The 24918-nt window shown below is 30.4% G+C and overlaps 1 long non-coding RNA gene across 1 annotated transcript in view; it reads left to right on the top strand.

Annotated features, from left to right (window-relative positions):
• LOC145239919 (uncharacterized) overlaps positions 1–24201 on the top strand; it is a 52280-nt gene extending 28079 nt beyond the window's left edge. The window contains exon 2 of the long non-coding RNA XR_013862408.1: positions 23987–24201. This is a non-coding gene — a long non-coding RNA (uncharacterized LOC145239919). The remainder of the gene's footprint in view (positions 1–23986) is intronic.
• Positions 24202–24918: the final 717 nt, after the last annotated feature.

The raw sequence follows: 24918 nt of genomic DNA, 5'->3' as shown, positions 1-24918 counted from the left end.
TTGTTCACATAAAAATATTCTTCTCCAGTGGGAATACTCATATGCATCGCTAGATTTTGTTCCTCAGAAAGTGAATCTGTACATTGTTCACATAAAAAATATTTTTTCTTTAGTCTGAGTACTCATATTCATTGCTTGATTTGGTTCCTCAGAACGTGAATATTGACATTGTTCACATAAAAAATATTCTTCTCCAGTGGGAATACTCATATGCATCGCTAGATTTTGTTCCTCAGAAAGTGAATCTGTACATTGTTCACATAAAAAATATTTTTTCTTTAGTCTGAGTACTCATATTCATTGCTTGATTTGGTTCCTCAGAACGTGAATATTGACATTGTTCACATAAAAAATATTCTTCTCCAGTGGGAATACTCATATGCATCGCTAGATTTTGTTCCTCAGAACATCAATCTGTACATTGTTCACATAAAAAATATTTTTTCTTTAGTCTGAGTACTCATATTCATTGCTTGATTTTGTTCCTAAGAACGTGAATATTGACATTGTTCACATAAAAAATATTCTTCTCCAGTGGGAATACTCATATGCATCGCTAGATTTTGTTCCTCAGAAAGTGAATCTGTATATTGTTCACATAAAAAATATTTTTTCTTTAGTCTGAGTACTCATATTCATTGCTTGATTTTGTTCCTCAGAACGTGAATATTGACTTTGTTCACATAAAAAATATTTTTTCTTTAGTCTGAGTACTCATATTCATTGCTTGATTTTGTTCCTCAGAACGTGAATATTGACATTGTTCACATAAAAAATATTCTTCTCCAGTGGGAATACTCATATGCATCGCTAGATTTTGTTCCTCAGAAAGTGAATCTGTATATTGTTCACATAAAAAATATTTTTTCTTTAGTCTGAGTACTCATATTCATTGCTTGATTTGGTTCCTCAGAACGTGAATATTGACATTGTTCACATAAAAAATATTCTTCTCCAGTGGGAATACTCATATGCATCGCTAGATTTTGTTCCTCAGAAAGTGAATCTGTACATTGTTCACATAAAAAATATTTTTTCTTTAGTCTGAGTACTCATATTCATTGCTTGATTTTGTTCCTCAGAACGTGAATATTGACATTGTTCACAAAAAATATTCTTCTCCAGTTGGAATACTCATATGCATCGCTAGATTTTGTTGCTTAGAATTTGGATATTGACATTGTTCACAAAAATAATATTTTTCTCCAATATGAGTACAAATATGCATCGTTTGAATTTCTGAGAACGTGAATATTGACATTATTCATGTAAATAATATTTGTCTCTAGTCTGAGTACTCATATTCATCGCTGTATTTTGTTTCTCGGAATTTAAATATTAACATTGTTCAGATAAATAATATTTTTCTCGAATGTGATTAGGCACATGCATCGCTAGATTGTGTTTCTCAGAACGTTAATATTGACATGGTTCACATAAATATGTTTCTTTTGTGTGAATACTCATATGCATCGCTAGATTTTGTGTCTTAGCATGGAAATATTGAAATTGTTCACATTAATATTTTCTCCAGTGTTAGTTCTCATATGTGTTATTAAATTTTGTTTATTAAAATCAACAATTTTACACCAATCCTCAGTGTTGTTTATCATATATTGCATTAGATTTTCTTTCTGAGAAAAAAATAGATCCTCATATTGTACAAAAATAAGGGTTTTCTCTAGTGTTGCTTACAATATGTTGCACTAGATATATTTTTTGTAGAGTAAAATCACATACAAAACATCAATATTGTTATAACAAATTATTCCGATTCATCGCTAGATTTTGTTTCTCAGAACATAAATATGGACATTGTTCACATAAAAAATATTCTTTTCCAGTAGGAATACTCATATGCATCGCTAGATTTTGTTCCTCAGAACGTCAATCTGTACATTGTTCACATAAAAAATATTTTTTCTTTAGTCTGAGTACTCATATTCATTGCTTGATTTGGTTCCTCAGAACGTGAATATTGACATTGTTCACATAAAAATATTCTTCTCCAGTGGGAATACTCATATGCATCGCTAGATTTTGTTCCTCAGAAAGTGAATCTGTACATTGTTCACATAAAAAATATTTTTTCTTTAGTCTGAGTACTCATATTCATTGCTTGATTTGGTTCCTCAGAACGTGAATATTGACATTGTTCACATAAAAAATATTCTTCTCCAGTGGGAATACTCATATGGATTGCTAGATTTTTTTCCTCAGAAACTGAATCTGTACATTGTTCACATAAAAAATATTTTTTCTTTAGTCTGAGTACTCATATTCATTGCTTGATTTTGTTCCTCAGAACGTGAATATTGACATTGTTCACATAAAAAATATTCTTCTCCAGTGGGAATACTCATATGCATCGCTAGATTTTGTTCCTCAGAAAGTGAATCTGTATATTGTTCACATAAAAAATATTTTTTCTTTAGTCTGAGTACTCATATTCATTGCTTGATTTTGTTCCTCAGAACGTGAATATTGACATTGTTCACATAAAAAATATTTTTTCTTTAGTCTGAGTACTCATATTCATTGCTTGATTTTGTTCCTCAGAACGTGAATATTGACATTGTTCACATAAAAAATATTCTTCTCCAGTGGGAATACTCATATGCATCGCTAGATTTTGTTCCTCAGAAAGTGAATCTGTATATTGTTCACATAAAAAATATTTTTTCTTTAGTCTGAGTACTCATATTCATTGCTTGATTTGGTTCCTCAGAACGTGAATATTGACATTGTTCACATAAAAATATTCTTCTCCAGTGGGAATACTCATATGCATCGCTAGATTTTGTTCCTCAGAAAGTGAATCTGTACATTGTTCACATAAAAAATATTTTTTCTTTAGTCTGAGTACTCATATTCATTGCTTGATTTGGTTCCTCAGAACGTGAATATTGACATTGTTCACATAAAAAATATTCTTCTCCAGTGGGAATACTCATATGCATCGCTAGATTTTGTTCCTCAGAAAGTGAATCTGTACATTGTTCACATAAAAAATATTTTTTCTTTAGTCTGAGTACTCATATTCATTGCTTGATTTGGTTCCTCAGAACGTGAATATTGACATTGTTCACATAAAAAATATTCTTCTCCAGTGGGAATACTCATATGCATCGCTAGATTTTGTTCCTCAGAACATCAATCTGTACATTGTTCACATAAAAAATATTTTTTCTTTAGTCTGAGTACTCATATTCATTGCTTGATTTTGTTCCTAAGAACGTGAATATTGACATTGTTCACATAAAAAATATTCTTCTCCAGTGGGAATACTCATATGCATCGCTAGATTTTGTTCCTCAGAAAGTGAATCTGTATATTGTTCACATAAAAAATATTTTTTCTTTAGTCTGAGTACTCATATTCATTGCTTGATTTTGTTCCTCAGAACGTGAATATTGACTTTGTTCACATAAAAAATATTTTTTCTTTAGTCTGAGTACTCATATTCATTGCTTGATTTTGTTCCTCAGAACGTGAATATTGACATTGTTCACATAAAAAATATTCTTCTCCAGTGGGAATACTCATATGCATCGCTAGATTTTGTTCCTCAGAAAGTGAATCTGTATATTGTTCACATAAAAAATATTTTTTCTTTAGTCTGAGTACTCATATTCATTGCTTGATTTGGTTCCTCAGAACGTGAATATTGACATTGTTCACATAAAAAATATTCTTCTCCAGTGGGAATACTCATATGCATCGCTAGATTTTGTTCCTCAGAAAGTGAATCTGTACATTGTTCACATAAAAAATATTTTTTCTTTAGTCTGAGTACTCATATTCATTGCTTGATTTTGTTCCTCAGAACGTGAATATTGACATTGTTCACAAAAAATATTCTTCTCCAGTTGGAATACTCATATGCATCGCTAGATTTTGTTGCTTAGAATTTGGATATTGACATTGTTCACAAAAATAATATTTTTCTCCAATATGAGTACAAATATGCATCGTTTGAATTTCTGAGAACGTGAATATTGACATTATTCATGTAAATAATATTTGTCTCTAGTCTGAGTACTCATATTCATCGCTGTATTTTGTTTCTCGGAACTTAAATATTAACATTGTTCAGATAAATAATATTTTTCTCGAATGTGATTAGGCACATGCATCGCTAGATTGTGTTTCTCAGAACGTTAATATTGACATGGTTCACATAAATATGTTTCTTTTGTGTGAATACTCATATGCATCGCTAGATTTTGTGTCTTAGCATGGGAATATTGAAATTGTTCACATTAATATTTTCTCCAGTGTTAGTTCTCATATGTTTTATTAAATTTTGTTTATTAAAATCAACAATTTTACACCAATCCTCAGTGTTGTTTATCATATATTGCATTAGATTTTCTTTCTGAGAAAAAATAGATCCTCATATTGTACAAAAATAAGGGTTTTCTCTAGTGTTGCTTACAATATGTTGCACTAGATATATTTTTGTAGAGTAAAATCACATACAAAACATCAATATTGTTATAACAAATTATTCCGATTCATCGCTAGATTTTGTTTCTCAGAACATAAATATGGACATTGTTCACATAAAAAATATTTTTTCTTTAGTCTGAGTACTCATATTCATTGCTTGATTTGGTTCCTCAGAACGTGAATATTGACATTGTTCACATAAAAAATATTCTTCTCCAGTGGGAATACTCATATGCATCGCTAGATTTTGTTCCTCAGAAAGTGAATCTGTACATTGTTCACATAAAAAATATTTTTTCTTTAGTCTGAGTACTCATATTCATTGCTTGATTTGGTTCCTCAGAACGTGAATATTGACATTGTTCACATAAAAAATATTCTTCTTCAGAGGGAATACTCATATGCATCGCTAGATTTTGTTCCTCAGAAAGTGAATCTGTACATTGTTCACATAAAAAATATTTTTTCTTTAGTCTGAGTACTCATATTCATTGCTTGATTTGGTTCCTCAGAACGTGAATATTGACATTGTTCACATAAAAAATATTCTTCTCCAGTGGGAATACTCATATGCATCGCTAGATTTTGTTCCTCAGAAAGTGAATCTGTACATTGTTCACATAAAAAATATTTTTTCTTTAGTCTGAGTACTCATATTCATTGCTTGATTTGGTTCCTCAGAACGTGAATATTGACATTGTTCACATAAAAAATATTCTTCTTCAGAGGGAATACTCATATGCATCGCTAGATTTTGTTCCTCAGAAAGTGAATCTGTACATTGTTCACATAAAAAATATTTTTTCTTTAGTCTGAGTACTCATATTCATTGCTTGATTTGGTTCCTCAGAACGTGAATATTGACATTGTTCACATAAAAAATATTCTTCTCCAGTGGGAATACTCATATGCATCGCTAGATTTTGTTCCTCAGAAAGTGAATCTGTACATTGTTCACATAAAAAATATTTTTTCTTTAGTCTGAGTACTCATATTCATTGCTTGATTTGGTTCCTCAGAACGTGAATATTGACATTGTTCACATAAAAAATATTCTTCTCCAGTGGGAATACTCATATGCATCGCTAGATTTTGTTCCTCAGAAAGTGAATCTGTACATTGTTCACATAAAAAATATTTTTTCTTTAGTCTGAGTACTCATATTCATTGCTTGATTTGGTTCCTCAGAACGTGAATATTGACATTGTTCACATAAAAAATATTCTTCTCCAGTGGGAATACTCATATGCATCGCTAGATTTTGTTCCTCAGAAAGTGAATCTGTACATTGTTCACATAAAAAATATTTTTTCTTTAGTCTGAGTACTCATATTCATTGCTTGATTTGGTTCCTCAGAACGTGAATATTGACATTGTTCACATAAAAAATATTCTTCTCCAGTGGGAATACTCATATGCATCACTAGATTTGGTTCCTCAGAACGTAAATGTTTACATTGTTCACATAAAAGATATTTTTTCTTTAGTCTGAGTACTCATATTCATTGCTTGATTTGGTTCCTCAGAACGTGAATATTGACATTGTTCACATAAAAAATATTCTTCTCCAGTTGGAATACTCATATGCATCGCTAGATTTTGTTCCTCAGAAAGTGAATCTGTACATTGTTCACATAAAAAATATTTTTTCTTTAGTCTGAGTACTCATATTCATTGCTTGATTTGGTTCCTCAGAACGTGAATATTGACATTGTTCACATAAATATTTTTTCTTTAGTCTGAGTACTCATATTCATTGCTTGATTTGGTTCCTCAGAACGTAAATATTGACATTGTTCACATAAAAAATATTCTTGTCCAGTGGGAATACTCATATGCATCGCTAGATTTTGTCCAGCAGAAAGTGAATCTGTACATAGTTCACATAAAAAATATTTTTTCTTTAGTCTGAGTACTCATATTCATTGCTAGATTTGGTTTCTAAGAACGTAAATATTGACATTTTTCACATAAAAAATATTTTTTCTTTAGTCTGAGTACTCATATTCATTGCTTGATTTGGTTCCTCAGAACGTGAATATTTACATTGTTCACATAAAAAATATTTTTTCTTTAGTCTGAGTACTCATATTCATTGCTTGATTTTGTTCCTCAGAACGTGAATATTGACATTGTTCACATAAAAAATATTCTTCTCCAGTGGGAATACTCATATGCATCGCTAGATTTTGTTCCTCAGAAAGTGAATCTGTACATTGTTCACATTAAAAATATTTTTTCTTTAGTCTGAGTACTCATATTCATTGCTTGATTTGGTTCCTCAGAACGTGAATATTTACATTGTTCACAAAAAAAATATTTTTTCTTTAGTCTGAGTACTCATATTCATTGCTTGATTTTGTTCCTCAGAACGTGTATATTGACATTGTTCACATAAAAAATATTCTTCTCCAGTGGGAATACTCATATGCATCGCTAGATTTGGTTCCTCAGAACGTAAATATTTACATTGTTCACATAAAAAATATTTTTTCTTTAGTCTGAGTACTCATATTCATTGCTTGATTTTGTGCCTCAGAACGTGAATATTGACATTGTTTACATAAAAAATATTTTTTCTTTAGTCTGAGTACTCATATTCATTGCTTGATTTGGTTCCTCAGAACGTGAATATTGACATTGTTCACATAAAAAATATTTTTTCTTTAGTCTGAGTACTCATATTCATTGCTTGATTTGGTGCCTCAGAACGTGAATATTGACATTGTTCACATAAAAAATATTTTTTCTTTAGTCTGAGTACTCATATTCATTGCTTGATTTGGTGCCTCAGAACGTGAATATTGACATTGTTTACATAAAAAATATTTTTTCTTTAGTCTGAGTACTCATATTCATTGCTTGATTTGGTTCCTCAGAACGTGAATATTGACATTGTTTACATAAAAAATATTTTTTCTTTAGTCTGAGTACTCATATTCATTGCTTGATTTGGTTCCTCAGAACGTGAATATTGACATTGTTCACATAAAAAATATTCTTCTCCAGTGGGAATACTCATATGCATCGCTAGATTTTGTTCCTCAGAAAGTGAATCTGTACATTGTTCACATAAAAAATATTTTTTCTTTAGTCTGAGTACTCATATTCATCGCTTGATTTGGTTCCTCAGAACGTGAATATTGACATTGTTCACATAAAAAATATTCTTCTCCAGTGGGAATACTCATATGCATCGCTAGATTTAGTTCCTCAGAAAGTGAATCTGTACATTGTTCACATAAAAAATATTTTTTCTTTAGTCTGAGTACTCATATTCATCGCTTGATTTGGTTCCTCAGAACGTGAATATTGACATTGTTTACATAAAAAATATTTTTTCTTTAGTCTGAGTACTCATATTCATTGCTTGATTTGGTTCCTCAGAAAGTGAATCTGTACATTGTTCACATAAAAAATATTTTTTCTTTAGTCTGAGTACTCATATTCATCGCTTGATTTGGTTCCTCAGAACGTGAATATTGACATTGTTTACATAAAAAATATTTTTTCTTTAGTCTGAGTACTCATATTCATTGCTTGATTTGGTTCCTCAGAACCTGAATATTGACATTGTTTACATAAAAAATATTTTTTCTTTAGTCTGAGTACTCATATTCATCGCTTGATTTTGTTCCTCAGAACGTGAATATTGACATTGTTCACATAAAAAATATTTTTTCTTTAGTCTGAGTACTCATATTCATTGCTTGATTTGGTGCCTCAGAACGTGAATATTGACATTGTTCACATAAAAAATATTTTTTCTTTAGTCTGAGTACTCATATTCATCGCTTGATTTGGTTCCTCAGAACGTGAATATTGACATTGTTTACATAAAAAATATTTTTTCTTTAGTCTGAGTACTCATATTCATTGCTTGATTTGGTTCCTCAGAAAGTGAATCTGTACATTGTTCACATAAAAAATATTTTTTCTTTAGTCTGAGTACTCATATTCATTGCTTGATTTGGTGCCTCAGAACGTGAATATTGACATTGTTTACATAAAAAATATTTTTTCTTTAGTCTGAGTACTCATATTCATCGCTTGATTTTGTTCCTCAGAACGTGAATATTGACATTGTTCACATAAAAAATATTTTTTCTTTAGTCTGAGTACTCATATTCATCGCTTGATTTGGTTCCTCAGAACGTGAATATTGACATTGTTCACATAAAAAATATTTTTTCTTTAGTCTGAGTACTCATATTCATCGCTTGATTTGGTGCCTCAGAACGTGAATATTGACATTGTTCACATAAAAAATATTTTTTCTTTAGTCTGAGTACTCATATTCATTGCTTGATTTGGTGCCTCAGAACGTGAATATTGACATTGTTCACATAAAAAATATTTTTTCTTTAGTCTGAGTACTCATATTCATTGCTTGATTTGGTGCCTCAGAACGTGAATATTGACATTGTTTACATAAAAAATATTTTTTCTTTAGTCTGAGTACTCATATTCATTGCTTGATTTGGTTCCTCAGAACGTGAATATTGACATTGTTTACATAAAAAATATTTTTTCTTTAGTCTGAGTACTCATATTCATTGCTTGATTTTGTTCCTCAGAACGTGAATATTGACATTGTTTACATAAAAAATATTTTTTCTTTAGTCTGAGTACTCATATTCATTGCTGTATTTGGTTCCTCAGAACGTGAATATTGACATTGTTTACATAAAAAATATTTTTTCTTTAGTCTGAGTACTCATATTCATTGCTTGATTTTGTTCCTCAGAACGTGAATATTGACATTGTTTACATAAAAAATATTTTTTCTTTAGTCTGAGTACTCATATTCATTGCTTGATTTGGTTCCTCAGAACGTGAATATTGACATTGTTCACATAAAAAATATTCTTCTCCAGTGGGAATACTCATATGCATCGCTAGATTTTGTTCCTCAGAAAGTGAATCTGTACATTGTTCACATAAAAAATATTTTTTCTTTAGTCTGAGTACTCATATTCATCGCTTGATTTGGTTCCTCAGAACGTGAATATTGACATTGTTCACATAAAAAATATTCTTCTCCAGTGGGAATACTCATATGCATCGCTAGATTTTGTTCCTCAGAAAGTGAATCTGTACATTGTTCACATAAAAAATATTTTTTCTTTAGTCTGAGTACTCATATTCATCGCTTGATTTGGTTCCTCAGAACGTGAATATTGACATTGTTCACATAAAAAATATTCTTCTCCAGTGGGAATACTCATATGCATCGCTAGATTTTGTTCCTCAGAAAGTGAATCTGTACATTGTTCACATAAAAAATATTTTTTCTTTAGTCTGAGTACTCATATTCATCGCTTGATTTGGTTCCTCAGAACGTGAATATTGACATTGTTTACATAAAAAATATTTTTTCTTTAGTCTGAGTACTCATATTCATTGCTTGATTTGGTTCCTCAGAAAGTGAATCTGTACATTGTTCACATAAAAAATATTTTTTCTTTAGTCTGAGTACTCATATTCATCGCTTGATTTGGTTCCTCAGAACGTGAATATTGACATTGTTTACATAAAAAATATTTTTTCTTTAGTCTGAGTACTCATATTCATTGCTTGATTTGGTTCCTCAGAACCTGAATATTGACATTGTTTACATAAAAAATATTTTTTCTTTAGTCTGAGTACTCGTATTCATCGCTTGATTTTGTTCCTCAGAACCTGAATATTGACATTGTTTACATAAAAAATATTTTTTCTTTAGTCTGAGTACTCATATTCATCGCTTGATTTTGTTCCTCAGAACGTGAATATTGACATTGTTCACATAAAAAATATTTTTTCTTTAGTCTGAGTACTCATATTCATTGCTTGATTTGGTTCCTCAGAAAGTGAATCTGTACATTGTTCACATAAAAAATATTTTTTCTTTAGTCTGAGTACTCATATTCATCGCTTGATTTGGTTCCTCAGAACGTGAATATTGACATTGTTCACATAAAAAAATATTCTTCTCCAGTGGGAATACTCATATGCATCGCTAGATTTTGTTCCTCAGAAAGTGAATCTGTACATTGTTCACATAAAAAATATTTTTTCTTTAGTCTGAGTACTCATATTCATTGCTTGATTTGGTTCCTCAGAACGTGAATATTGACATTGTTCACATCAAAAATATTCTTCTCCAGTGGGAGTACTCATATTCATTGCTTGATTTGGTTCCTCAGAACGTCAATCTGTACATTGTTCACATAAAAAATATTTTTTCTTTAGTCTGAGTACTCATATTCATTGCTTGATTTGGTTCCTCAGAACGTGAATATTTACATTGTTTACATAAAAAATATTTTTTCTTTAGTCTGAGTACTCATATTCATTGCTTGATTTTGTTCCTCAGAACGTGTATATTGACATTGTTCACATAAAAAATATTCTTCTCCAGTGGGAATACTCATATGCATCGCTAGATTTGGTTCCTCAGAACGTAAATATTTACATTGTTCACATAAAAAATATTTTTTCTTTAGTCTGAGTACTCATATTCATTGCTTGATTTGGTTCCTCAGATCGTGAATATTGACATTGTTCACATAAAAAATATTTTTTCTTTAGTCTGAGTACTCATATTCATTGCTTGATTTGGTGCCTCAGAACGTGAATATTGACATTGTTCACATAAAAAATATTTTTTCTTTAGTCTGAGTACTCATATTCATTGCTTGATTTGGTGCCTCAGAACGTGAATATTGACATTGTTTACATAAAAAATATTTTTTCTTTAGTCTGAGTACTCATATTCATTGCTTGATTTGGTTCCTCAGAACGTGAATATTGACATTGTTTACATAAAAAATATTTTTTCTTTAGTCTGAGTACTCATATTCATTGCTTGATTTTGTTCCTCAGAACGTGAATATTGACATTGTTTACATAAAAAATAGTTTTTCTTTAGTCTGAGTACTCATATTCATTGCTTGATTTGGTTCCTCAGAACGTGAATATTGACATTGTTTACATAAAAAATATTTTTTCTTTAGTCTGAGTACTCATATTCATTGCTTGATTTTGTTCCTCAGAACGTGAATATTGACATTGTTTACATAAAAAATATTTTTTCTTTAGTCTGAGTACTCATATTCATTGCTTGATTTGGTTCCTCAGAACGTGAATATTGACATTGTTCACATAAAAAATATTCTTCTCCAGTGGGAATACTCATATGCATCGCTAGATTTTGTTCCTCAGAAAGTGAATCTGTACATTGTTCACATAAAAAATCTTTTTTCTTTAGTCTGAGTACTCATATTCATCGCTTGATTTGGTTCCTCAGAACGTGAATATTGACATTGTTCACATAAAAAATATTCTTCTCCAGTGGGAATACTCATATGCATTGCTAGATTTTGTTCCTCAGAAAGTGAATCTGTACATTGTTCACATAAAAAATATTTTTCCTTTAGTCTGAGTACTCATATTCATCGCTTGATTTGGTTCCTCAGAACGTGAATATTGACATTGTTCACATAAAAAATATTCTTCTCCAGTGGGAATACTCATATGCATCGCTAGATTTTGTTCCTCAGAAAGTGAATCTGTACATTGTTCACATAAAAAATATTTTTTCTTTAGTCTGAGTACTCATATTCATCGCTTGATTTGGTTCCTCAGAACGTGAATATTGACATTGTTTACATAAAAAATATTTTTTCTTAAGTCTGAGTACTCATATTCATTGCTTGATTTGGTTCCTCAGAAAGTGAATCTGTACATTGTTCACATAAAAAATATTTTTTCTTTAGTCTGAGTACTCATATTCATCGCTTGATTTGGTTCCTCAGAACGTGAATATTGACATTGTTTACATAAAAAATATTTTTTCTTTAGTCTGAGTACTCATATTCATTGCTTGATTTGGTTCCTCAGAACCTGAATATTGACATTGTTTACATAAAAAATATTTTTTCTTTAGTCTGAGTACTCATATTCATCGCTTGATTTTGTTCCTCAGAACGTGAATATTGACATTGTTCACATAAAAAATATTTTTTCTTTAGTCTGAGTACTCATATTCATCGCTTGATTTGGTTCCTCAGAACGTGAATATTGACATTGTTCACATAAAAAATATTTTTTCTTTAGTCTGAGTACTCATATTCATTGCTTGATTTGGTTCCTCAGAACGTGAATATTGACATTGTTCACATAAAAAATATTCTTCTCCAGTGGGAATACTAATATGCATCGCTAGATTTTGTTCCTCAGAAAGTGAATCTGTACATTGTTCACATAAAAAATATTTTTTCTTTAGTCTGAGTACTCATATTCATCGCTTGATTTGGTGCCTCAGAACGTGAATATTGACATTGTTCACATAAAAAATATTTTTTCTTTAGTCTGAGTACTCATATTCATTGCTTGATTTGGTGCCTCAGAACGTGAATATTGACATTGTTCACATAAAAAATATTTTTTCTTTAGTCTGAGTACTCATATTCATTGCTTGATTTGGTGCCTCAGAACGTGAATATTGACATTGTTTACATAAAAAATATTTTTTCTTTAGTCTGAGTACTCATATTCATCGCTTGATTTTGTTCCTCAGAACGTGAATATTGACATTGTTCACATAAAAAATATTTTTTCTTTAGTCTGAGTACTCATATTCATTGCTTGATTTGGTTCCTCAGAACGTGAATATTGACATTGTTTACATAAAAAATATTTTTTCTTTAGTCTGAGTACTCATATTCATTGCTTGATTTTGTTCCTCAGAACGTGAATATTGACATTGTTTACATAAAAAATATTTTTTCTTTAGTCTGAGTACTCATATTCATTGCTTGATTTGGTTCCTCAGAACGTGAATATTGACATTGTTTACATAAAAAATATTTTTTCTTTAGTCTGAGTACTCATATTCATTGCTTGATTTTGTTCCTCAGAACGTGAATATTGACATTGTTTACATAAAAAATATTTTTTCTTTAGTCTGAGTACTCATATTCATTGCTTGATTTGGTTCCTCAGAACGTGAATATTGACATTGTTCACATAAAAAATATTCTTCTCCAGTGGGAATACTCATATGCATCGCTAGATTTTGTTCCTCAGAAAGTGAATCTGTACATTGTTCACATAAAAAATATTTTTTCTTTAGTCTGAGTACTCATATTCATCGCTTGATTTGGTTCCTCAGAACGTGAATATTGACATTGTTCACATAAAAAATATTCTTCTCCAGTGGGAATACTCATATGCATCGCTAGATTTTGTTCCTCAGAAAGTGAATCTGTACATTGTTCACATAAAAAATATTTTTTCTTTAGTCTGAGTACTCATATTCATCGCTTGATTTGGTTCCTCAGAACGTGAATATTGACATTGTTCACATAAAAAATATTCTTCTCCAGTGGGAATACTCATATGCATCGCTAGATTTTGTTCCTCAGAAAGTGAATCTGTACATTGTTCACATAAAAAATATTTTTTCTTTAGTCTGAGTACTCATATTCATCGCTTGATTTGGTTCCTCAGAACGTGAATATTGACATTGTTTACATAAAAAATATTTTTTCTTTAGTCTGAGTACTCATATTCATTGCTTGATTTGGTTCCTCAGAAAGTGAATCTGTACATTGTTCACATAAAAAATATTTTTTCTTAAGTCTGAGTACTCATATTCATCGCTTGATTTGGTTCCTCAGAACGTGAATATTGACATTGTTTACATAAAAAATATTTTTTCTTTAGTCTGAGTACTCATATTCATTGCTTGATTTGGTTCCTCAGAACCTGAATATTGACATTGTTCACATAAAAAATATTTTTTCTTTAGTCTGAGTACTCATATTCATCGCTTGATTTGGTTCCTCAGAAAGTGAATCTGTACATTGTTCACATAAAAAATATTTTTTCTTTAGTCTGAGTACTCATATTCATTGCTTGATTTGGTTCCTCAGAAAGTGAATCTGTACATTGTTCACATAAAAAATATTTTTTCTTAAGTCTGAGTACTCATATTCATCGCTTGATTTGGTTCCTCAGAACGTGAATATTGACATTGTTTACATAAAAAATATTTTTTCTTTAGTCTGAGTACTCATATTCATCGCTTGATTTGGTTCCTCAGAACGTGAATATTGACATTGTTTACATAAAAAATATTTTTTCTTTAGTCTGAGTACTCGTATTCATCGCTTGATTTTGTTCCTCAGAACCTGAATATTGACATTGTTTACATAAAAAATATTTTTTCTTTAGTCTGAGTACTCATATTCATCGCTTGATTTTGTTCCTCAGAACGTTAATATTGACATTGTTCACATAAAAAATATTTTTTCTTTAGTCTGAGTACTCATATTCATTGCTTGATTTGGTTCCTCAGAAAGTGAATCTGTACATTGTTCACATAAAAAATATTTTTTCTTTAGTCTGAGTACTCATATTCATCGCTTGATTTGGTTCCTCAGAACGTGAATATTGACATTGTTCACATAAAAAAATATTCTTCTCCAGTGGGAATACTCATATGCATCGCTAGATTTTGTTCCTCAGAAAGTGAATCTGTACATTGTTCACATAAAAAATATTTTTTCTTTAGTCTGAGTACTCGTATTCATCGCTTGATTTTGTTCCTCAGAACCTGAATATTGACATTGTTTACATAAAAAATATTTTTTCTTTAGTCTGAGTACTCATATTCATCGCTTGATTTTGTTCCTCAGAACGTGAATATTGACATTGTTCACATAAAAAATATTTTTTCTTTAGTCTGAGTACTCATATTCATTGCTTGATTTGGTTCCTCAGAAAGTGAATCTGTACATTGTTCACATAAAAAATATTTTTTCTTTAGTCTGAGTACTCATATTCATCGCTTGATTTGGTTCCTCAGAACGTGAATATTGACATTGTTCACATAAAAAAATATTCTTCTCCAGTGGGAATACTCATATGCATCGCTAGATTTTGTTCCTCAGAAAGTAAATCTGTACATTGTTCACATAAAAAATATTTTTTCTTTAGTCTGAGTACTCATATTCATTGCTTGATTTGGTTCCTCAGAACGTGAATATTGACATTGTTCACATCAAAAATATTCTTCTCCAGTGGGAGTACTCATATTCATTGCTTGATTTGGTTCCTCAGAACGTCAATCTGTACATTGTTCACATAAAAAATATTTTTTCTTTAGTCTGAGTACTCATATTCATTGCTTGATTTGGTTCCTCAGAACGTCAATCTGTACATTGTTCACATAAAAAATACTTTTTCTTTAGTTTGAGTACTCATATTCATTGCTTGATTTGGTTCCTCAGAACGTGAATATTGACATTGTTCACATAAAATATATTCTTCTCCAGTGGGAATACTCATATGCATCGCTAGATTTTGTTCCTCAGAAAGTGAATCTGTACATGGTTCACATAAAAAATATTTTTTCTTTAGTCTGAGTACTCATATTCATTGCTTGATTTGGTTCCTCAGAACGTGGATATTGACATTGTTCACATAGAAAATATTCTTCTCCAGTGGGAATACTCATATGCATCGCTAGATTTGGTTCCTCAGAACGTAAATATTTACATTTTTCACATAAAAAATATTTTTTCTTTAGTCTGAGTACTCATATTCATTGCTTGATTTGGTTCCTCAGAACGTGAATATTGACATTGTTCACATAAAAAATATTCTTCTCCAGTGGGAATACTCATATGCATCGCTAGATTTGGTTCCTCAGAACGTAAATATTTACATTGTTCACATAAAAAATATTTTTTCTTTAGTCTGAGTACTCATATTCATTGCTTGATTTTGTTCCTCAGAACGTGAATATTGACATTGTTCACATAAAAAATATTCTTCTCCAGTGGGAATACTCATATGCATCGCAAGATTTTGTCCCTCAGAAAGTTAATCTGTACATTGTTCACATAAAAAATATTTTTTCTTTAGTCTGAGTACTCATATTCATTGCTTTATTTGGTTTCTCAGAACGTAAATATTGACATTTTTCACATAAGTAATATTCTTTTCCAGTGGGAATACTCATATGCATCGCTAGATTTGGTTCCTCAGAACGTAAATATTTACATTGTTCACATAAAAAATATTTTTTCTTTAGTCTGAGTACTCATATTCATTGCTTGATTTGGTTCCTCAGAACGTGAATATTGACATTGTTCACATAAAAAATATTTTTTCTTTAGTCTGAGTACTCATATTCATTGCTTGATTTGGTTCCTCAGAACGTGAATATTGACTATGTTCACATAAAAAATATTTTTTCTTTAGTCTGAGTACTCATATTCATTGCTTGATTTGGTTCCTCAGAACGTAAATATTTACATTGTTCACATAAAAAATATTTTTTCTTTAGTCTGAGTACTCATATTCATTGCTTGATTTGGTTCCTCAGAACGTGAATATTGACATTGTTCACATAAAAAATATTTTTTCTTTAGTCTGAGTACTCATATGCATCGCTAGATTTGGTTCCTCAGAACGTAAATATTTACATTGTTCACATAAAAAATATTTTTTCTTTAGTCTGAGTACTCGTTTTCATTGCTTTATTTGGTTCTTCAGAACGTGAATATTGACATTGTTCACATAAAAAATATTTTTTCTTTAGTCTGTGTACTCATATTCATTGCTTGATTTGGTTCCTCAGAACGTGAATATTGACATTGTTCACATAAAAAATATTTTTTCTTTAGTCTGAGTACTCATATTCATTGCTTGATTTGGTTCCTCAGAACGTGAATATTGACATTGTTCACATAAAAAATATTTTTTCTTTAGTCTGAGTACTCATATTCATTGCTTTTTTTGGTTGCTCACATGTAAATATTTACTTTGTGCTCATAAATAATAGTTATCTCCAATGTGAGTACTCATATGCATTGCTAGATTTTGTTGCTTAGAATTTGGATATTGACATTGTTCACAAAAATAATATTTTTCTCCAATATGAGTACAAATATGCATCGTTTGAATTTCTGAGAACGTGAATATTGACATTATTCATGTAAATAATATTTGTCTCTAGTCTGAGTACTCATATTCATCGCTTTATTTTGTTTCCTAGAACTTAAATATTAACATTGTTCAGATAAATATTTTTCTCGAATGTGATTAGGCACATGCATTGCTAGATTGTGTTTCTCAGAAGGTTAATATTTACATGGTTCACATAAATATGTTTCTTTTGTGTGAATACTCATATGCATCGCTAGATTTTGTGTCTTAGAATGGGAATATTGAAATTGTTCACATTAATAATATTTTCTCCAGTGTTAGTTCTCATATGTGTTATTAAATTTTGTTTATTAAAATCAACAATTTCCCACCAATCCTCAGTGTTGTTTATCATATATTGCATTAGATTTTCTTTCTGAGAAAAAATAGATCCTCATATTGTACAAAAATAAGGGTTTTCTCTAGTGTTGCTTACAATATGTTGCACTAGATATATTTTTTTGTAGAGTAAAATCACATACAAAACATCAATATTGTTATAAAAAATTATTCCGATTCATCGCTAGATTTTGTTTCTCAGAACATAAATATGGACATTGTTCACATAAGAAATATTTTTCTCTATTCTGAGTAGTTATATTCATTGCTTTATTTGGCTTCTCAGAACGTGAATATTGACATTGTTCACATAAATAATATTCTTCTAGAATTGTTTAGATAAATAATGTTTCTCTAGTGTGAATACTCATATGCATCGCTAGATTTTGTGTCTTAGAATGGGAACATTGAAATTGTTCACATTAATAATATTTACTCCAGTGTTACTTCTCATATGTGTTATTGAATTTTATTTATGAAAATGAACAATTTTACACCAATCCTCAGCGTTGTTTATCATATATTGCATTGGATTTTCTTTCTGAGAAAAAATCGATCCTCATATTGTACAAAAATAAGGGGTTTCTCTGGAGTTGCTCATAATATGTTGCACTAGATTTCTTTTTTTGTAGAGTAAAATCACATACTACACAATATCAATATTGTTATTACAAATTATCCTGATTCATCGCTAGATTTTGTTTCTCAGAACGTGAATATTGACATTGTTCACACAAAAAATATTTTTCTTTAGTCTGAGTACTCATATTCATTGCTTGATTTGGTTTCTCAGAACATAAATATTGACATTGTTCACATAAAAAATATTTTTCTCTTGTGTGAATACTAATATGCATCGCTAGATTTTGTCTCTTAGAATGGGAATATTGAAATTGTTCACATTAATAATATTTTCACCTGTGTTAATTCTCATATGTGTTATTGAATTTTATTTATTAAAATGAACAATTTTACACCAATCCTCAGCGTTGTTTGTCATATATTGCATTAGATTTTCTTTCTTAGAAAAAATCGATCCTCATATTGTACAAAAATAAGGGTTTTATCTAGTGTTGCTCATAATATGTTGCACTATATATCTTTTTTTGTAGAGTAACATCACATACAAAACAATATCAATATTGTTATAACAAATTATTCCGATTCATCGCTAGATTGTGTTTCTCAGAACGTAAATATGGACATTGTTCACATAAATAATGTTGTTCTTTCGTCTGAGTATTATACGCATTCCTTGATTTGGTTTCTCGGAACGTGAATATTGACATTGTTCACATAAAAAATATTTTTCTCTAGTGTGAATACTCATATTCATTGCTTGATTTGGTTTCTGAGAACGTGAATATTGACATTGTTCACATAAATAATATTCTTCTCCAGCGGGAATACTCCTATGCATCGCTAGATTTGGTTTCTCAGAACGTCAATATTGACATTGTTCACATAAAAAATCTTTTTCTCTAGTCTGAGTACTTATAATCATTGCTTGATTTGGTTTCTCAGACGTAAATATTGACATTGTTCTCATAAATAATATTTATCTCCAATGTGAGTACTCCTTTACATCACTAGATTTTGGTTTCTTAGAATTTTAATATTGACATCGTTCACAAAAATAATATTTTTCTTTTATATGAGTACAAATATGCATCGCTTGAATTGGTTTCTGAGAACGAGAATATTGACATTATTCATGTAAATAATATTTGTCTCTAGTCTGAGTAGTCATATTCATCGCTTAAATATTAACATTGTTCAGATAAATAATATTTTTCTTGAATGTGATTAGGCATAGGCATCGCTAGATTGGGTTTTCTCAGAATATTGACATGGTTCACATAAAAAATATTTTTCTCTAGTCGTGGTACTCATATGCAGCACCTAATTTAGTTTCTCAGAACATAAATAATGACGTTGTTCACATAAATAATGTTTCTCTAGTGTGAATACTCATATGCATCGCTAGATTTTTATTCTTAGAATGGGAATATTGAAATTGTTCACAGATATTATATATTTTCCAGTGTGGGTTCTCATATGTTTTACTGAATTTGATTTATGAAAATGAACAATTTCCCAACAATCCTCAGCGTTCTTTATCATATATTGCATTGGATTTTCTTTCTGAGAAAAAAATCGATCCTCATATTGTACAAAAATAAGGGTTTTCTCTAGTGTTGCTCATAATATGTTGCACTAGATTTCTTTTTTTGTAGTGTTAAATCACATACTAAACAATATCAATATTGTTATAACAAATTATCCTGATTCATCGCTTGATTTTGTTCCTCAAAACGTAAATATTGACATTGTTCACATAAGAAATATTTTTCTCTAGTCTAAGTACTTATATTCATCGCTTGATTTTGTTTCTCAGAACGTGAATATTGACATAGTTCACATAAATAATATTTTTCTCTAGTGTGAGTACTCATATGCACCGCTAGATTTGCGTTCTTGGAACGTAAATTTTGACGTTTTTCACATAAATATTTTTTCTTGTATGAGTACTCATATACATCGTTTGATTTGGACTCTCAGAACGTGAATATTGACATTGTTCACGTAAATAATTATCTTCTCCAGTGGGAATACTCATATACATCGCTAGATTTGGTTCCTCAGAATGTAAATATTGACATTGTTCACAAAAATAATATTGTGTTCTAGTGTGAGTACTCATATGCATGGCTTGATTTGGTATCTGGGGATGTAAATATTGACATTGTTCAAATAAACAATATTTTTCTCTAGTGTGAGTACTCATATTTATCGCTTGATTTGGTTTCTCAGAACGTAAAGATTGACATTGTTCACAGAAATAATATTTTTCTCCAATGTGAGTGCTCATGTGCATCGCTAGATTTTGTCCACTTAGAAAGTGAATCTGTACATAGTTCACATACTAATATGCATCGCTTGATTTGGTCGCTGCTCTGGGAAACGTGTTTTAAATGTAAATGTAAGTGTCTGTGATCGGGCATGAGCTATAGCGAAGCTATGTTTTCGTGCAACCAGCATCCAAGTTAGAGAACCCAAGCCTGTTACTGTGATGGACATTAAAGTCACCAAATACATGTAACTGTGCACTAGTATAGAGGGAAAGTTCTATATCTATGCTGTTAGAGACTGTTTATTAGAGTACAGTCTTGGGTTGAAGGAGAGAGGTAGAGAAAATACAAGTAGCTAATATTATTTTGCATGTTTAGTCTGAGCACATAAAGGCCTGGTCCTCTGATTCTAGTGTAGTTTCTCTAGTCATGGGGAGGGTGTTACGAATAAAGACTCATAATGGATGCATAAGTAAAGGCAAAGGGAGTATATTCTTACAAAAAATCTGGTTTGGAGTCCCAATAAGTAAATGGTAATGCACTACAGCATCTTTCGGACAATTGGTCTGACCTCAATCATATTAGCTTTAAAATCCATCGAAATTTGTCTGCAACTCCTAATAACTGGGATAGCCTAAGTGTCTTCTGTTACCTGACATTATAACCACAATACAGTTGTTCATTATGACATGTTCTTAATTAATATAATGTATGAATTATAATTCAATCATTGTGAGAAAACAAGATTAAGCAAGACAAGATAGTTATGAAGAATGTATATATATATTGATATTTTTTGATAAGTTGAATTCTTTGCATGTAGCACTAAAGTTCACTATGGAAAGTTAGGACAATTCGCTTCCCTTCTTGGATGTTCTTGTCGAACGTTCAGGGGGGGGGGGCTTTCTCACTACAATTTATAGGAAGCTGACATTTACTGGCCTATATTTGAACTGGTTGTCTTTTGTACCAAAATCACGTAAGGTCGGCCTTATTAATACTTTGGTACATAGAGCCCTGATGATTTGTTCACCTAACAGATTGGATGCCGAACTCGATAAGATCAGGGAAATATTCATCAATAATGGTTATCCTGTTGACCTTATTGATGACTGTATTTTCAAAAAGGTTGCGGATTTTAAATTCCCTAGAAAGTTTGGACTTTGAAATGCCCGGTTTACTTTAAAGTACCGTGGATTGGGGAAAAGAATAACAAACTTTCCAAACAGATTCGCAGAAGTATTTATGACTGCTTTTATTCTGTGTCGTTGCGTTTGATATATACTACAAGACCTGCATTTCCTTCTTTTCGCAAGGATAGTTTGCCTTACATCCAAAATAGTAATATTGTGTATCAATTCAAATGCCAGTGCGATGCTGGTTATGTTGGGCGAACATCCTTGCATCTTTTGACTCGTATAAGCCAGCATGTTCCATCGAAGATCAGACAAGGGAGGATGGGATCTGGTAGTCTCCCTCCTTCTGCAGCCTTGGACTCTGCTATTGGCCATCATTTGGTTGACAACCCGTGCTGTGCCGATAGATATAAAATAGAATGGTTCAAGGGGCTACATAGAGCGGACTCCAGAAACCATTTAAAGATTTGGGAGTCTGTCTCTATTGTGGTGCGGAGACCTTCTTTGTGCTGGCAGAAAGAAACATCTAACGCATTGTTTCTCTTTGGGAACTGTGAATCTTTTCTCCGTTTTTTTTTGTTTTGTTTTTTTTCCCCCCTCATTGTGTCATTATTTTAATCGTTTTTTAAACGTTAATAAACTTTATTTTAGTGTACCTGTAATTTTTGGCACATTCAATAATTCCCCATCAGAACTCTTTACTTTCGACATAGTATTATTATTTTTATGCTATCGATTTTCTCCTGATGAGATGATAGCTGAAAGAGCTCTCGAGAGACTTCCGCCATTATATTTTAAACTTTATTTAAATTCTGTACCTCTAAACATATATATATGTTTTTTGTTTTTGCGATACTTGTTCTGAAATTAATTATATGAAAGTACATTTTTGCCTAAATGGGAGTTGCAAATAATTTTCTCTTTGACCAATTTGCTACCCCAAATGAGGAGCAGCATATGTATTATTTTGAAAATATTATCTGACATGTGTTCCGTCGTCTACAACTCAGTGGATGAATCTAGCGAGAATAGAAATCAGAACCTCAGGGAAAGAAGCATAAAACTCCTACTATTAGGCTATCTTGCAGTCATGCGCAAAAACAAAAAAACAAAAACATTTACTTAAAACGCGATACATTCCAGCAATTATATTAGCGGTTTACATTTCTGTCCATGGGGTTCCGATTTCGAATCTCGCTAGATTCAGCCACTTTGATGAGTCGTAGACAATGAAACACATGTCAGTTTATTATATATATATATATATATATATATATATAAGAAGCTTTGCAAATTCCGTTAAAAAAACATAAACTATTAATATGAAAGTTTTTTATTTAAATTTCTCATGAACTTTTATCATCTAAAATTTTGTAAATTTCTTTAACCAAATATAATTAAAATATATTTATGAATATAAAATATTATTTAAAATTAAAACAGATTCGAGATCTCGTTAAAAATATCTCATTCCCCCAAAAGCCAGTCGAAATTTTATAAAGTATATTTTTTTATGTATGTAATAGTTTGTAAAAAGTTCAGTTATTATAATATACTAGGCTACCCGTGACCCCTTGGGTCAGTATGTTATATTAGCTCTGGAATTCATGTATGAGCGTGACACTTGTGGTGTAAAGAAAATAGTTTTTTTTGATATAACAGAAACATTTCTATGAAAGTATATTAAAATGAAAAAAGAATATAGATAGATTTCTATGAGTCGTTCTGTTTATTATAATTGATTATTTTTGAAAAAAAAATTACAGTTACTGAATTATAAGTGGTTGGGCATACTTATAGGTAAATGTGCACTGAACAGATGCCATAATACTTGTTATAGTTAAATTCAAATTTTGATATATCTACTTTTCTTTTTATATTGTTTATTCCTGTATTACATTTAAGTTATTTTAAACCCCAGTCTTCCCATCTTAAATGATAATTTCGAAATAATAACGTTAATATTTCAGTGCGCAGGTCATGTGCGCATGCGCAAACAGATGTCGTAAACCAGAAAGTGGGTTACATACATCATTACAAGGTCATTTGAGTCTTATAATTATATAGATTATTAAATACAAATCAATTATATAGATTTTGTTCACGTGTCTAATAAAGTTTTGTAACATAAATGTAAATGTACAAAAGTACACCTCGTTTTTTCTTAAAAATAAAATTAACATTGGCGTTTGACTTAAAACATAAATAAATCTCTTTCCAAAACAGCCGGTCGGAAAACCTTCAATTGGATTAATTTCCCCTCAACATGGTAATCTTTACAGACGCGAAGACATGTTGGAAGTGCAAAGCTTGAAGAGATCAAAATCAAGTATTACTGATTTTTGTAAAACATAAGTTAAAAAATTGTTTACAAAAGTTTAACATTTTATTTTATGCCAATTTGTCTATTTATTTTACAATAAAAACGGAAGTCCAGACTACTCGAGATATCATATATTATTCCTTAATTGGAATTCATTTTTGAGATGAGCATTATATATTAATTTATTTTTAATAACTAATGAGCATTATATTTTAATTTATTTCTAACAACTAATAAAGATGAGACTAATAGTTTGAAATAAAAATAAATTAATACAAAAATATCATGTTCCAAAATTCACGTAAATTTTTCAGATAGTTTTATTTTTAAATGGGAAAATCACATTTTATAGGTGTCGGAGAAATGATCTATGATCCACTATTCAAAAAATATTAGTAAAGGAAGATAACTCAACAATAAGCTGTACTTACTAGCTTTATGTTGTAATGCCTGCAAATTCCCATTAATCGCCTGAGATAGTTTTTCCTAAAAAATTCAACTACCTTATACATTTACGTGACTTTTAAAATGATATAATCGTTTCCTTATGGCTATGTACATGAGAAAGATTCTCCGATATTTGTGTAGATTAATAATATTTTAAATCAACGCATTTCAAATGAAAACATTACATACCTACGAATCATGTCGAAATTAGAATACATTTCAAAGATTATGGCAAATTAATCCCTAGAAACTGATTACAAGATAATATAGAGTATTTGTGTAGATTAGTAATCGTTTAAAACCAACACATTTCAGGTGAAACCATTATGTATTTATGCGTCATGTCGAAATTAGTATAAGTTCTAAAATTTATGCATAATGACCCAGT

Source organism: Euprymna scolopes, chromosome 19 (genome assembly GCF_053919585.1).
Source record: "Euprymna scolopes isolate OS-2025 chromosome 19, ASM5391958v1, whole genome shotgun sequence".
Taxonomy (NCBI): domain Eukaryota; kingdom Metazoa; phylum Mollusca; class Cephalopoda; order Sepiida; family Sepiolidae; genus Euprymna; species Euprymna scolopes.
The sequence above is the reverse complement of the archived record's forward strand: the minus strand, read 5'-3'. Positions and strand labels throughout refer to the sequence as shown.